Here is a 13,875-nt window from a genome sequence, read left to right as displayed (position 1 = left end):
GATTAGCTATCCATAGATGTGTGGGTTTATTTCTGGGCTTTCGATTCTATTCCATTGATCTGTGTGTCTGTTTTTGTGTCAGTACCATGTTGTTTTGGTTACTATAGCTTTGTAGTATATTTTGAAATCAGGGAGTGTGATACCTCCAGCTTTGTTCTTTTTTCTCAGGATTCCTTTAGCTGTTCGGGGTCTTTTGTTGTTCCATATAAATTTTAGGATTCTTTGTTCTATTTCTGTGAAAAATGTTGTTGGAACTTTGGTAGGGATTGCATTGAATCCATAGATGGCTTTAGGAAGTATGGACATCTTAACTATGTTAATTCTTCCAATCCAAGAGCACGGAATATCTTTCCATTTCTTTGTATCTTCTTCAATTTCTTTCAGCAATGTTTTATAGTTCTCGGTGTACAGATCTTTCACCTCTTTGGTTAAGTTTATTCCTAGGTATTTTATTCTTTTTGTTGCAATTGTAAATGGGATGGTATTCTTAATTTCTCTTTCTGCTACTTCATTGTTAGTGTATAGAAATGCAACTGATTTTTGTATGTTGATTTTGTATCCTGCAACTTTACCATATTCGTTTATTACTTCTAAAAGTTTTCTGGTGGATTCTTTAGGGTTTTCTATATATAAAATCATGTCATCTGCAAATAGTGACAGTTTCACCTCTTCCTTTCCAATTTGGATCCCTTTTATTTCTTTCTCTTGCCTGATTGCTCTGGCTAGGACTTCCAGTACTATGTTAAATAGGAGTGGTGACAGTGGGCATCCTTGTCTGGTTCCTGTTCTTAGAGGGATAGCTTTCAGTTTTTCACCATTGAGGATGATATTAGCTGTGGGTTTCTCATATATGGTCTTTAATATGTTGAGGTACTTTCCTTCTATACCCATTTTATTCAGAGTTTTTGTCATAAATGGATGCTGGATCTTGTCAAATGCTTTCTCTGCGTCTATTGAGATGATCATGTGATTTTTATTCTTCATTTTATTAATGTGGTGTATTACGTTGATTGATTTGCGAATGTTAAACCATCCCTGCATACCTGGAATAAATCCCACTTGATCATGGTGTATAATCTTTTTAACGTATTGTTGTACGCGATTTGCCAGTATTTTGTTGAGGATTTTTGCATCGATGTTCAGCAGTGATATTGGCCTGTAGTTTGCTTTTTTTGTGTTGTCCTTGTCTGGTTTTGGTATCAGGGTAATGTTGGCTTCGTAGAATGAGTTAGGGAGCTTCCCCCCCTCCTCAATTTTTTGGAAGAGTTTGAGAAGGATAGGTATTAAGTCTTCTTTGAATGTTTGGTAGAATTCCCCAGGGAAGCTGTCTGGTCCTGGACTTTTATTTTTGGGGAGGTTTTTGATTACTGTTTCGATTTCCTTACTGGTGATTGGTCTATTCAAATTCTCTACTTCTTCTTGATCCAGTTTTGGAAAGTTGTATGATTCTAGGAATTTATCCATTTCTTCCAGATTGTCGAATTGGTTGGCATATAGCTTTTCGTAGTATTCTCTTATAATCTTTTGTATTTCTGACGTGTCTGTTGTAATTTCTCCTCTTTCATTTCTGATTTTACTTATTTGTGCCTTCTCTCTTTTTTTCTTGGTGAGTCTAGCTAAAGGTTTGTCAATTTTGTTGATCTTTTCAAAGAACCAGCTCTTGGTTTTATTAATTTTTCTATTGTTTTTTTGGTCTCTTTATTTCATTTATTTCTGCTCTGATTTTTATGATTTCCCTTCTTCTACTGATTTTGGGCTTTGTTTGTTCTTCTTTTTCCAGTTCCTTTAGGTGCATTGTTAGATTGTTTATTCCAGATTTTTCTTGTTTATTGAGATAGGCCTGTATTGCTATAAACTTCCCTCTTAGAACCGCTTTTGCTGTATCCCATAAATTCTGGCATGTCGTATTTTCATTTTCATTTGTCTCCAGGTATTTTTTGATTTCTTCTTTGATTTCTTCATTGACCCAGTCATTGTTCAGTAGCATTTTGTTTAGTCTCCACGTATTTGTGGCTTTCCTGATTTTCTTCCTATAGTTGATTTCTCGTTTGATACCACTGTGGTCAGAAAAGATACTTGGTATTATTTCAAACTTCTTAAATTTATGGAGACTTGTTTTGTGGCCTAATATGTGATCAATCCTGGAGAATGTTCCATGTGCATTTGAAAAGAATGTGTATTCTTCGGTTTTTGTCTGGAATGCTCTGTATATATCTAATAGGTCCATCTGTTCTAGTGTCATTTAAGGCCAATGTTTCCTTATTAATCTTCTGTTTGGATGATCTATCCGTTGGTGTAAGTGGAGTGTTAAAGTCCCCTACTATTATTGTGTTACTGTCTATTTCTGTTTTTATGTCTGTTAATAATTGCTTTATATATTTAGGTGCACCTACATTGGGTGCGTAGATATTTACAAGTGTTATATCCTCTTGTTGGATTGTTCCCTTGATCATTATGTAATGCCCTTCTTTGTCTCTTTTTACAGTTTTTGTCTTAAAATCTATTTTGTCTGATATGAGTACTGCTACCCCAGCTTTCTTTTCATTGCCATTTGCATCAAGTATCTTTTTCCATCCCTTCACTTTCAGTTTGTGAGTGGCTTTAGGTCTGAAGTGTGTCTCTTGTATGCAGCATATATATGGGTCTTGTTTTTTTATCCATTCAGCCACCCTATGCCTTTTAATTGGAGCATTTAGTCCATTGACATTTAAAGTAGCTATTGATAAGTATGTACTTACTGCCATTTTTTAACTTTTTTTTTTCTCAGTGTTTTAGTAGTCCTTCTCTGTTCCTTTCTTCTTCTATACAGAATTGATGGTCTCTTTAGTTTGACCTCTGTATGAAAGCTCTACTCTTTAACTCCCCTCCTCCCTCCTTTTATGTTTTTGAATCACATCTAACCTCTTTTTTGTGCATTTGTATCCATTACCCTCTTATCATGGAAATAGATAATTTTTCCTATTTGTGGTCTTCTCTTTTTCCCTTAAATCAGTCCCTTTAACATTTCTTGTAGCACTGGTTTCTTGGTGACAAACTCCTTCAATTTTTGCTTGTCTGGGAAGTTTTTGATCTCTCCTTCCATTTTGAATGATAACCTTGCCGGGTAGAGTATTCTTGGCTGTAAGATTTTTCCTTTTAGCACTTTAAATATATCATGCCACTCTCTTCTAGCCTGTAAGATTTCTGCTGAGAAGTCAGCTGATAGCCTTATGGGGTTTCCTTTGTATGTAACTTGACTTTCTCTTGTGGCTTTTAGGATTCTCTCTTTATCTTTAATTCTGGACATTTTGATTATGATGTGTCTTGGTGTGGGCCTCTTTGGGTTTATCTTGTTTGGGGCTCTCTGTGCTTCCTGTACCTGGATGTCTGTTTCCTTCCTTAGGTTAGGGAAGTTTTCATCTATTATTTCTTGAAATAGATTCTCTGCCCCTTTGTCTTGCTCTTCTCCTTCTGGGATACCTATAACACGGATGTTAGTGTGCTTGATGTTGTCCCAGAGGTCCCTTAGGCTGTCCTCAGTCCTTTTAATTCTTTTCTCTTTTACCTGTTCAGCTTGGGTAATTTCTTCTAGTCTTTCATTCAGCACGCAGATCCGTTCTTCTGTATCCTCTACTCTGCTTTTGAGTCCCTCTAGTGAATTTTTCATTTCCAGTATTGTATTCTTCATTTCTGATTGGTTCTTTTTTATATCTTCCATTTCTTTGTTGTCGTTCTCACTGAGTTCATCTATTCTTCTCCCCAGATCAGTGAGCATCCTTAACACTCTTTGTTTGAACTCTCTGTCGGGTAGGTTGCTCATTTCTGTTTCACTTAGTTCCTTTTCTGGGGTTTTGTCCTGTTCCCTTACTTGGAATGTATTCTTTTGCCTCCTCATTTTGCCTCTTTCCCTGTGCTTGTGACTATGTATTAGGTAGGTCAGCTACGTCTCTTGCTCTTGGATAGGTGACCTTATGTAAGTGATGGCTTAGGAGGCCTGCAGTGTGCTTCCCTCAGTTCTCAATGTTCCAGGGGTGACCCCTATGTGGGCTACGTGTGTCCTTCTTTTGTGGCCTGTTTGCTCTCCCTGTAGGCGCCCAGGGAGGCCGAGTTATGCTCCTGGCCAGCTGTTGTAATGCTCAGCTGCTTGTAGTTGTTGTGGGCCCTTCAATCTCTTTATGAGGTGTGGGGAGCCCCAGCACAGTTGGCTGCAAGTTCTAATACCACATTTGTGTTGCAGTATTTCTTTTAAGTGAGTAGGCCCCAGCGTGGCAGGTTGTTAGGCTCAGGGCCTTACAATTGCTATAACCCTCCAGCCTTTAGGTCTCTTGTCAGCTCTCTGAGGATCGCAGCTGGGTGGGGCTGGCCTCAGGCACAGGAGCACCCAATTGTTTCAGGCTTTGGAAGGTGGGGCAAACCCCCTATGTGGGTCTTTGAGAAGCACAAGTCTTCTGCAGCTGACAAGCCCTGCCGCCCACAGGTCCACACACATAGTCAACACAGTCCTGCCCCGTGTGCATGCCCCAACCTCCTGAAGCGGACTCAGTCTCTGTGGCGGGAGCCCCACACACTCCACCACCGCCCCACACTCTCCACCCACTCCTTCTGCAAGTCCTGCACCGCTGAAGTCGGCTAAGTTGCCAGGCAGCAGAGAATCCAGTCACCAATCTATGCAGGCCCACAAGTTGCCTGAGGGCTTGTTGTTGGGTGGGGCCAGTCTCTAGGGTGGGCTGCCTGCCCTGGCTGAGCTGGATTAAATCGGTGCTTTAGCGGGTGGAGCAGACCCTGGGCTAGCAGGCCTCAGGGAGAACTCCAATGGCGTCTGTGTCAGCACACCCACACCGGGCCACAACAATGGCCGCCGCCAATGTCCCAGTCCCTGGAGAGGTCTCACCCCTCACCAAGATGCACTCAGGGCCTATTAGGTGAGTCTCTTTTCACCACAGCACTGTGCACCTTGCTTTCTGGTGATTTTAGGATGCTTTCTGAAACGGGTGAGTTTGCGTGTGGGCCCTTTAAGAGCCAGTTTTAATTTCTTTGTGAACCGGGTTTTCTGGGGGTACTCCCTGATGTTTTAGTAGCAGGCAAAGTCAGATATTCTGCCACTGGTCTCTATTGTGCTGGGTCCACAAAATGCCCACAGCGAGGGCGCTCCCCGGCTCAGGGCCCCGAGCCTCCAGGGAGGCTGCGGACCTCTTCGATGCTCCCGGGCGGCGGTGAGGCGCTGCGGCTTGTGAAGGCGGCGTTTTCCTCTCCAGAAGGGAGTCTCTGCCTCTTCCACCTCAGTTAGGATTGTCCATTGTTGCAGGAGTTCCTCTTATCCAGTTTTCAGTTCTGTCTCAGGGGTAGTTTTTCCACGAGTAGTTGTAAATTGGCTGGAGGCCAATTTACAGGGCCCACAACAACTCACCTCCGCAGGAGGAGGTGAGTTCAGACTCTGCCTACACTGCCATCTTGACTCTCTATCCTCAAGTTGTTTTTACTCAGAATTTTGAGTGTGTTGCTGCTCCATTGCTTTCTAGTTTCCACTATTGCTATTGACAAGTCTGATGTCATCTATAATACTTGATACTTTAGATAAAACTTGTTTTTTTCCTCCCTGAGAGCTTGTAGAATTTATTTTCTGTCACTAGCTTTCTGGAATTCCTTGATAATGTGCCTCTGAGTTGGTCTACTTCATCCATTGTTCTGGACACTTAGTAATCCCTTTTAATCAGGACATTCATATTCTTCAATTCTGGGAAATCTTTTTTGAATTATTTTATCAATGACTTCCTTCCTTCTGTTATCTCTGTCCTCTATTTATAGAACTTCAATTATTCTAAAACATTCTAGATGGGTCTCTTTTTTTTTTGGATCTTATGTTTCTTATTTTCTTCTCTGTTTTCTGTTATACTTTCTGAAGGGTTTCCTTGAGTTTATCTTCCAACAGTTTGTGCTATCATATTTTTAATTTCTAAGGTTTTGTGTTCACTGAATATTTCTTCTTTGTAGTATCCACTTTTTGCTTCACAGATTCATATCTTCTCTGAAGATATTAATAATAGTTACTATGGATTTTTTCTTTCCACTTGTATTGATATTTCAACTTTGTTTTTTTAAAGAATAAATGTCTGGCAGTCTTTGGCTGTCTGGTCATATTTAAGAGTGAGGCACTAAAAAGATGACTGGGAGCTCTTGGGGGGGATGCTTATCAATGGTGCTTTTTTCTCTAGGATGATATTTGGAAGACCTCTGATTTGAGTATCTTGTGCTCATTTCTCTTGGAAGTTAGGTTTCCAGAGAAGATACTTCTGACCTCTTGCATAGAAGGTACATGTCTGGCTGCCAAGATTCTTGAGCCATGTGAGGAGAGAAGGCTGGAGATCTCAAGTCCCATATATAAGGTTTATCTTAATCCCCATGTTTTCTCCTTGGTCTCTCTGTTTTAGCTGTTACTGGCATCGTCTAGTTCAAAGATCATCTATTTATCCTCTTTACAGAATAAACCTCAAGTCTCCTGCCAGAATGGGGTAGAGATGTTTGCTCAGCTGCCTAAATCTGGAATGGAGATATGAGGCACTAAATTCTTAAACAGACTTTCGACCAGTTCTTCCACCTGCCAAACCCTGCTCCTTTGGAGGATTCTGCTATGTACGTTAGGTTATTTCTCCCCTTTTCCAACTTCCAGTTTAGGATTCAGCTTTCCCATGTCTGTTAGGTCATTTAGCTCCCATCTATCTGCCTACTAACTTGCAAAATTTTGTCATGGCTGTTTCCTGTCTCACTTTTTGTCCTTGTGTATCTATATCTTCTTTAAACACTCCTTTACTCTCATTTAGCAAGATTCTGGGAGGAAGAGGAGTTAAAAGTGCTTTTGTGTTCAATCTGCCATTCTTAACTGTATATGCAAGACAATCACAATCAAAGCCAGAGTGAGTTTTGGCGGGGGGGTAACCTTAGCAAATGATTTTGGTGAAGGAAGTGAAGAGTGAAGAATAGAGCGTGGAAAAGAAATCACGTTTGGTTTTGGACATGTGGAATTAGAAGCACCTAGGATGGAGTACTGAAAAATACAAGTGTATTCCTCACAAGTGTATTCCTCCTGTGAGAAAGCCAAGAAACTTCTGGGAAAAAATAATGATGAGACATTTCTCTATAAGATATTCAAATATATTATAAATATATAATTATTAAAATGGAATCATTTTGGTGGTTATAGACAGACAGATTAATGGAACAAAACACAACAAAACCAAATACATAAAAATATTTGGTATGTGATGATGTAATATTTCAAATTGGCAAGAAGGACTAGCTAGTGAATTAACCAGTTGATAAATGATATTATAACAAATGGCTAACAATTTTCACACACATATATATAAAGCCTTCATCAGAATAAATTCTGAGAGTCCCTTCCCCTTTCCAGGATCAGACAAGGGTCCCAGGGGCTGACAAAGATTCCAGGGATGTCTTTCAATATATGGTTGTAACTGCCATTTCTCTTTGCTCTGGCTCTTGTGGCCCATCTGAAGGCAGCTGGCTTTTCTGACACCTCTTCCCTCACACTCACACACACCCTAAGGAGTCATGACAGCCTTTACCACCACTCTCAAGATCTCTGAGCTTAGTATTTGGTCCACAGGCCCTCACATTGCCAGCCCTATTAGAGGTCCTGCCCCTTTCTCAAGGCCCAGCTGGGAGTGGGACACCATCTCTGCTGTTCTCTTATCTATGGGGCTTGGGAATTTTACTCCTTAGGGGCTGGACTGCTGCCTCACTTCATGAGCTCTTTGAGTACTGATCTTGTTCTCCCTGACTTTTGAAAACAAGGGTTTCTTATCTGTCCTCTGAAGCAAAAAACTATACACACCTCCAGAACAGGAAGTCCTGGGTTACAGTTCTCTAATCTTGATTAACAAATCATCCCCAAACTTTGCACCTTAAGCAAAGAAAACTCTTATTTTGATCAAAATCCTGCAATTTGAGGCTGCTCAAAGGCTGAGGACTGGAATGTAGAGTTATCTGGATACTAGCACACTAACATTTCTAGCAGCTGATGCTGGCTGCTAGAATTTAGAATGTTCTAAATGAACATGTGAGACTGGATATACTGCTGTGGCAATTTTTAGAAAATATAATCTGCCACACCAGGCTTCCAGCGTTAAAAAGAAGAGGGAAAAAAATGTTTCTTTTATTTGTGTGTGTGAAAAGCCCACAGGCAAGAAAAGATACAGTTAATTTGTCAGTTAGGTTACCCTGCCCATCTGTTTTCATGGTTGAGATACAAGTGCTAACGAATCCTTTGCTACATCAATTAACTTTGCTTTGCTTCAAGGTCATGGAATAGGTCCTTAACTCAATCCAATTACTTTGAAAATAAATGATACTGCTAACAAGGGCAATGAGAACAACAACAACAAAAAGAATGGCTCACTGCAAATCTGTTTTCACTAGCACATGATCTACTAAAGATACATCAGGACATCTTCTATGCCTAAATAAGGTAGCCCATAAATACTTATAGTGACAAGACTAGGAAATTATTTTCTGTTTTCTTTTCAAATAAATCATTTGTATATTACTGCTCTTTCGAACTCATTTATAGAAGACCAGATCACGTTTTTGTTTTAACTAAGAACAAGCCATTTTATTGCTAAAATGCAACATTACTGTCTTGGCAGCTCCGTTTGGCTAAATCTTTGTAGAGGCTCTATTGTTTGGTTTTCTATCATGACTATGCTTTTAAAAAACATATCCATGAGCAATTAGCAATTGCCTATTACAGTATTTTTTTTTTCCCTTAGGAATTGGGCAATCTGCTCAGAGATTTCTAACATATAAATCCATCCATCCATGGATGGAAATCCATTTAGAACAACTGGATTTCCTTTATATTGTATTGTAAACACTTGATAATCCAAGCCAAACTCCAGGTTAGTCTTAGTAAATGACATGCCAAAAAGTTGTCTGAGAGTAGCTCCTAAAATTCATGGGTGATATATTTGCACCTAGAGTTGGAAGAGAAAGAAAGTTTGATTTGCTTATATCCTTTCTTATTCCAAATAAGATTTGAACTAAGTAAGCGACCTTTGTCCCATGTATTGAGGGCGTTTCTTAATAAATGAGTTAGAGAATAATTTGCTAATGACCTCAAATCTATTGCAAACCAGGGACATGGCCTATTTAATTCCCAAATCTAACCTTGATCAATGTAATTTCTTGGGAGACTTGTTAAGAATATAGATTCCTAGGGTCGCCCTTAAGAATTTGAGTAAGTTTGAGGTGAAATCCCAGAATCTGTATTTTAAACAGTGCCCCTATTGGAGACTGATATCAATGGACCTGCTAACCTAGACGAAGTTTTATTTTTAGTTTTGACAATGTCATAGTTAGAGAACTCTTACTCTATGCCAGTCATGGTTCCAAATGCTTTACAAATATTAACTCATTTAATCCTCATAACAAACTAATGATGTAGGGACTATTATCAACCTACCGATAAGGAAACTGAACCACAGAGAGGTCAAGTAATTTGTCCAAGGGCCCACAGCTGAACCCAGGCAGTCTGGATCTCGAGTCTGTACTCATATCCACTACGCTTTGCTGACATTTGATAGACTTAATCGCACACACCTAAAAATAAAGTATTTATAGGATCAAAGACCAATAGATTGGAAGTTTCCAGCTTTCCTCTTTCTCAGCAGTCTGTAACTGGGGTTATCATTGTAAGCTCAATGCCACCCAGTTTCTGAGATAATGTGTCCACGAAGTACCAAGTCCTACCACCAGGAGGAGACAGTGCTATCCAATTGTTGGCCATCATAATTCCCATATTTCCATTGTGGCAATTGTCTTTATCCTCTGGGTTCTCCACTGGGACGGCCTGGAGCTCTCTTGTGATCCCTACCCATTCTTAACTGTTATCAATTTTGTCCCTTGAGTGATGGGTGCCGTTTCCCATAGACCCACAGCTCCTGCCTGGGGTCCTTCTCTGAGTGACTTATCATCTATGACCACAAAGTCTGTCCTTCCAGTGACTACCACTCTGATCCAGCAGCTGGATCACATTACCTTGGACACATCCACCATCCAGAACCAAACCCACGTTTTTCCTAAACTTGGTGTCCTCGACCTCACATTAGCCCATGCCTTAGAGCGTTCAAATCCAGAAATAAGATATGCAGCTCCCCCAGCATGCTTTATGGGGTATTCCACATTCCAATATTTGGAAATAAGTTGATATCTCATACAACTGTACTTACAGTTTGTTATCCTATCTAAAACAACCCGTTCCTTCTCTGAAAATGAAGACAAGCCAAAAACTTGTCTTTAAAATTTTTAACTTACATACAAATAATTTATGATGCCTTTGAATTAGACACTTTCAACTTTTGCCTTACAAAGGTGGGATCTGTCAGGTCCCATAATCTGGTTGTAGAAGTTTAACTCCATGAATTTACTTTATATAAAATATTTATCAACATTAGAGATATGTTATAGAAGACAAGCTTATTATGTTCCTTTTTTTAGTTCGTCAAGAGGTACATTAGGAAACTAGGACTCGATCTTAGCTGCACATGCTGTACAAATAGGTATAAGGCTAAATTTTTCATTCCTAAGCATTTGGGTCATACATAATCAATTTGATACTGTGTGTTTTCTTGGCTTTATTTCTTAATTGTATTTATGTACCCTAGGAGGCAGCAGAAAGAAAATATGTCAACTATCCATTCTTACTAAGCACAATTTGAAGAGAAAGATGACCTGTCAAGGTAGCATGGTATGGTGGAAATATTATTGGCAATGGAGTCAAAGCAATCAGTGCTCAAATTCACCTCTGCAACTTCCAGGTCATTTAGCCTTTCAAAGCTAAGTAAAAGTTCATGGCCTTATTGCCATGCTAGAAATAATTCCCAGTAGAGAAGCTGACAATGAAATAGGACTGACTGAAGAAAATTAAATGGTTTCTTAAAAATGTGCTTTGAATCTTAGAAAGGAATGAAGCAGGTGTGCATCAACCCCCCCATCATGTGTCTTTCCCAAATGTCTGAATTATATCATTTTATTAAATTGTTTCAGGGATCTAATAAGTTGAATTGGGTAGTTTTAATATTTGAGGTAGTGTTAGATAAGCAGAAGGGAGAGTGTACTGTGGACATTAAATGAAAGGCTTATAGAAGATTAGTTTGACTCCCCTCTCATTTCCTGGTCATTTCCTGGCGTACTCCATGAAGAGGTCGGTGAGAAGATGACAAGCTGTGTAGGATGTGAATTGCCATTTGAACCAGTTAACTCCACTGAAGCATTCCACCTAATTCAGAGAGCTTCAAAGGAGGGTCATGGAGGGGCACCAGGAATACTAAACTGATTACATGTAAGGGGTCACCAAGGGAAGACTGAGCTAATACTTATCCTGCAGGCAGATATCACATAACAAAGACAAGGAGCCCTATGGTGAATAGACTCCGAAGAATCAAGTTCTTGCTGTGATTTTGAGTTTTAAGTTATCTCCTAAGCTGCTGGCTTTTCACTTCATTTGTCTGCTTAAGGAACTGATCTTTTATCAAAGGTCACCAATGAAATCCTGGCCACCAAGCTCAGTAACTTTGTTTCAATCTTTTGCTTCTTTCAGTTCTATTGGGTTTGCCGCTGCTGGACACATCTTCCTTCCTGAAGTGTTCCCTTGATTCCAGGACAGGGTTTTTTCTGGTGTTCCTACTTCCTCTCTGTCCATTTCTTATCTGTTTTATTCCTTTTTTTTCTCCCCAGGCTTCTAAATGAATGCATACCTCATTGCTTACTTTTTGGCCCTCTTTTAATATTTACTCTCTTTTGGTTAGTCCATTCACTCCTTCGGCTCCTACTTTTCTATTTCAAACCTTAATCAACTTCTCAAGCATGGTTCAAAATTTCTAAACTGCTTGTACTCATGTCTAACAAATGACCCACTAACTCCTAAAACTTTGCATCATGCTTCCTTTCTTACATTTCCTGCATCCACCCCAACCCCCAAATTCCCCAACACGGCTTCTCTTTGCTGCTTTCTTCTCAAACTCCCTGGGCTCACAAACTTGAGGTCACCTAGGACATCCCCTTCTCATTAGCCCTCGCACCTTAACAGGTGCTAATTACTACAGATTTTGCCCCCCAAATTCATCTAGGTCTATGCCACTCCTCTCTTTCCACACTGACACTGTGTGTTTCACCCTCGCCCCACATTACCTCCTGCCTAGAGTTAACGTATCTCAAGAGAAATACAAGTCAAGTGTTCTAGTTGGTCAAGGGAGATTAATAATTCTTAACTGGATTATTCATGTATCTGTTCCAAATAACACAAGGCAAAAAACACTGAATGATTAACAATCCATGGAAAATAACCCAAAAGGCTACTGAAAGACTAAAATGAATATTGTTATCTTAACATAGAAGCTAACTGTTGTAGGAAGAATTGATATTTATGAAGGGCAGGGCTCTTTTTAAATTAGACAAAGCATAAGTAAAAATCCATAGTTTCTTCCCTCTTCTATCCAGTCAATGTATGGTACTGATATGATGGCAACATAAGGAGGTATATCAAGCTTTCCAACTGCTTTTTATACACCATCTGAATTAGAATTTTCCGGAGTATCTGTTAAAATGCTATTTCCCAGGCCCCATACTGTACCCTTCTTTTGTAGTGTATGTAGAACATGCCTTTTAAACAAGTTCTACTTATGATTCTTATGTACATTAAAGTTGTGGAGCCACTAAAATATAAACAAAGAAAAAAAGGCTATAAAATTACATTAAAATATTATAAATTACATTTATTTTCTTTTTTATACTTGTCTCTATTTTTCAAATTTTATAGTTATATAAAATAAGTAATAAGTTGATTTTAAAACAAAATTTGTAGACTATCTCTGAATTTGGCCTACACATATCAGGCAATAATGCACAGATAAATTCTTTCAAAATATTAAGAAGATTCTGTAAAAGGAGAAGAGATTTGAAGCAGAACTTTTCCATATATTCTCAAAACTACAATTAAACTCGAGTGACTTAAAAAATCTAATGGGATATTTTTTATTCAAAAAGTTCTCAAAATTCCAGATGTGTAGGAAAAAGATAATAAAATTATAATGCCATTGTTCTTTTTTAAAAACTCAAGTTCTCTTGCTAATAGTTAAGGATACTGATTTATTTAAAACATAACATGTTTCTGCTTCATAACAACATCTGTATTATTTTACATTTTTATTGGCAACTTTCACTGTACCCTGGTGATTTCTAAAAATCCTCATGCTTCCCTGCTGGTCAAAGTTTCCAAAAAATAATAAACAAATGATTATTAACTATGATCTTTTTATTCCATGACCATGTATTCCATAAGAAACACTTGAAAAAGCTGAGCTATTAACTTTGGGGAAAATAAGGTCTATACACCAGATCTCAATTGCAGAGATATTTTGTGAGGTGGACAGATCATCAAGAGTAGATAGTATAACACCCACCACAAGTGTGTTATTCCCAAAAGAGAGTATCAGCATCTGGGCTTCCATCAGCATTAACCACACTCCTAACTTTTCCACCTCACAAAAGAAATGTTCTTTGCTCATAGAGAAGCCTCTATCATGGCAAGTGTTGCCTATTGCTAAAGTTTCTAGACACGTTGTCCTCAACTAGGAATGATTTGTACCCCCAGTGAATATTTGGCAATATCTAAAGATCTTTTTGGTTGTCAGATCTGGGAGAACTACTGGCATCTAGTGGGTAAAAGCCAGGGATACTGCTAAACATCTACAAAGCACAGGACAGTCCCCTACAACAAAGAATTGTAAAGCCCAAAATGTCAATAGCACCAAAGTTGAGAAACCCTGGGCTAAACCCATAGTTCCATAAATTAATGCCTACTTACATCAAGTCCTAGGCTCT

The 13,875-nt window shown here is 39.0% G+C and overlaps 1 long non-coding RNA gene across 1 annotated transcript in view; it reads left to right on the top strand.

Annotated features, from left to right (window-relative positions):
• Window positions 1–4,620: 4,620 nt before the first annotated feature.
• The window catches only part of LOC147912020 (uncharacterized), a 49,284-nt gene continuing 40,029 nt past the window's right edge, over window positions 4,621–13,875 (top strand). Inside the window, exon 1 of the long non-coding RNA XR_015550374.1 lies at window positions 4,621–4,901. This is a non-coding gene — a long non-coding RNA (uncharacterized LOC147912020). The remainder of the gene's footprint in view (window positions 4,902–13,875) is intronic.

Source organism: Ceratotherium simum, chromosome X (genome assembly GCF_057802395.1).
Source record: "Ceratotherium simum simum isolate JZ-2026a chromosome X, ASM5780239v1, whole genome shotgun sequence".
Taxonomy (NCBI): domain Eukaryota; kingdom Metazoa; phylum Chordata; class Mammalia; order Perissodactyla; family Rhinocerotidae; genus Ceratotherium; species Ceratotherium simum.
This window is presented reverse-complemented; position numbering and strand designations above follow the sequence as displayed.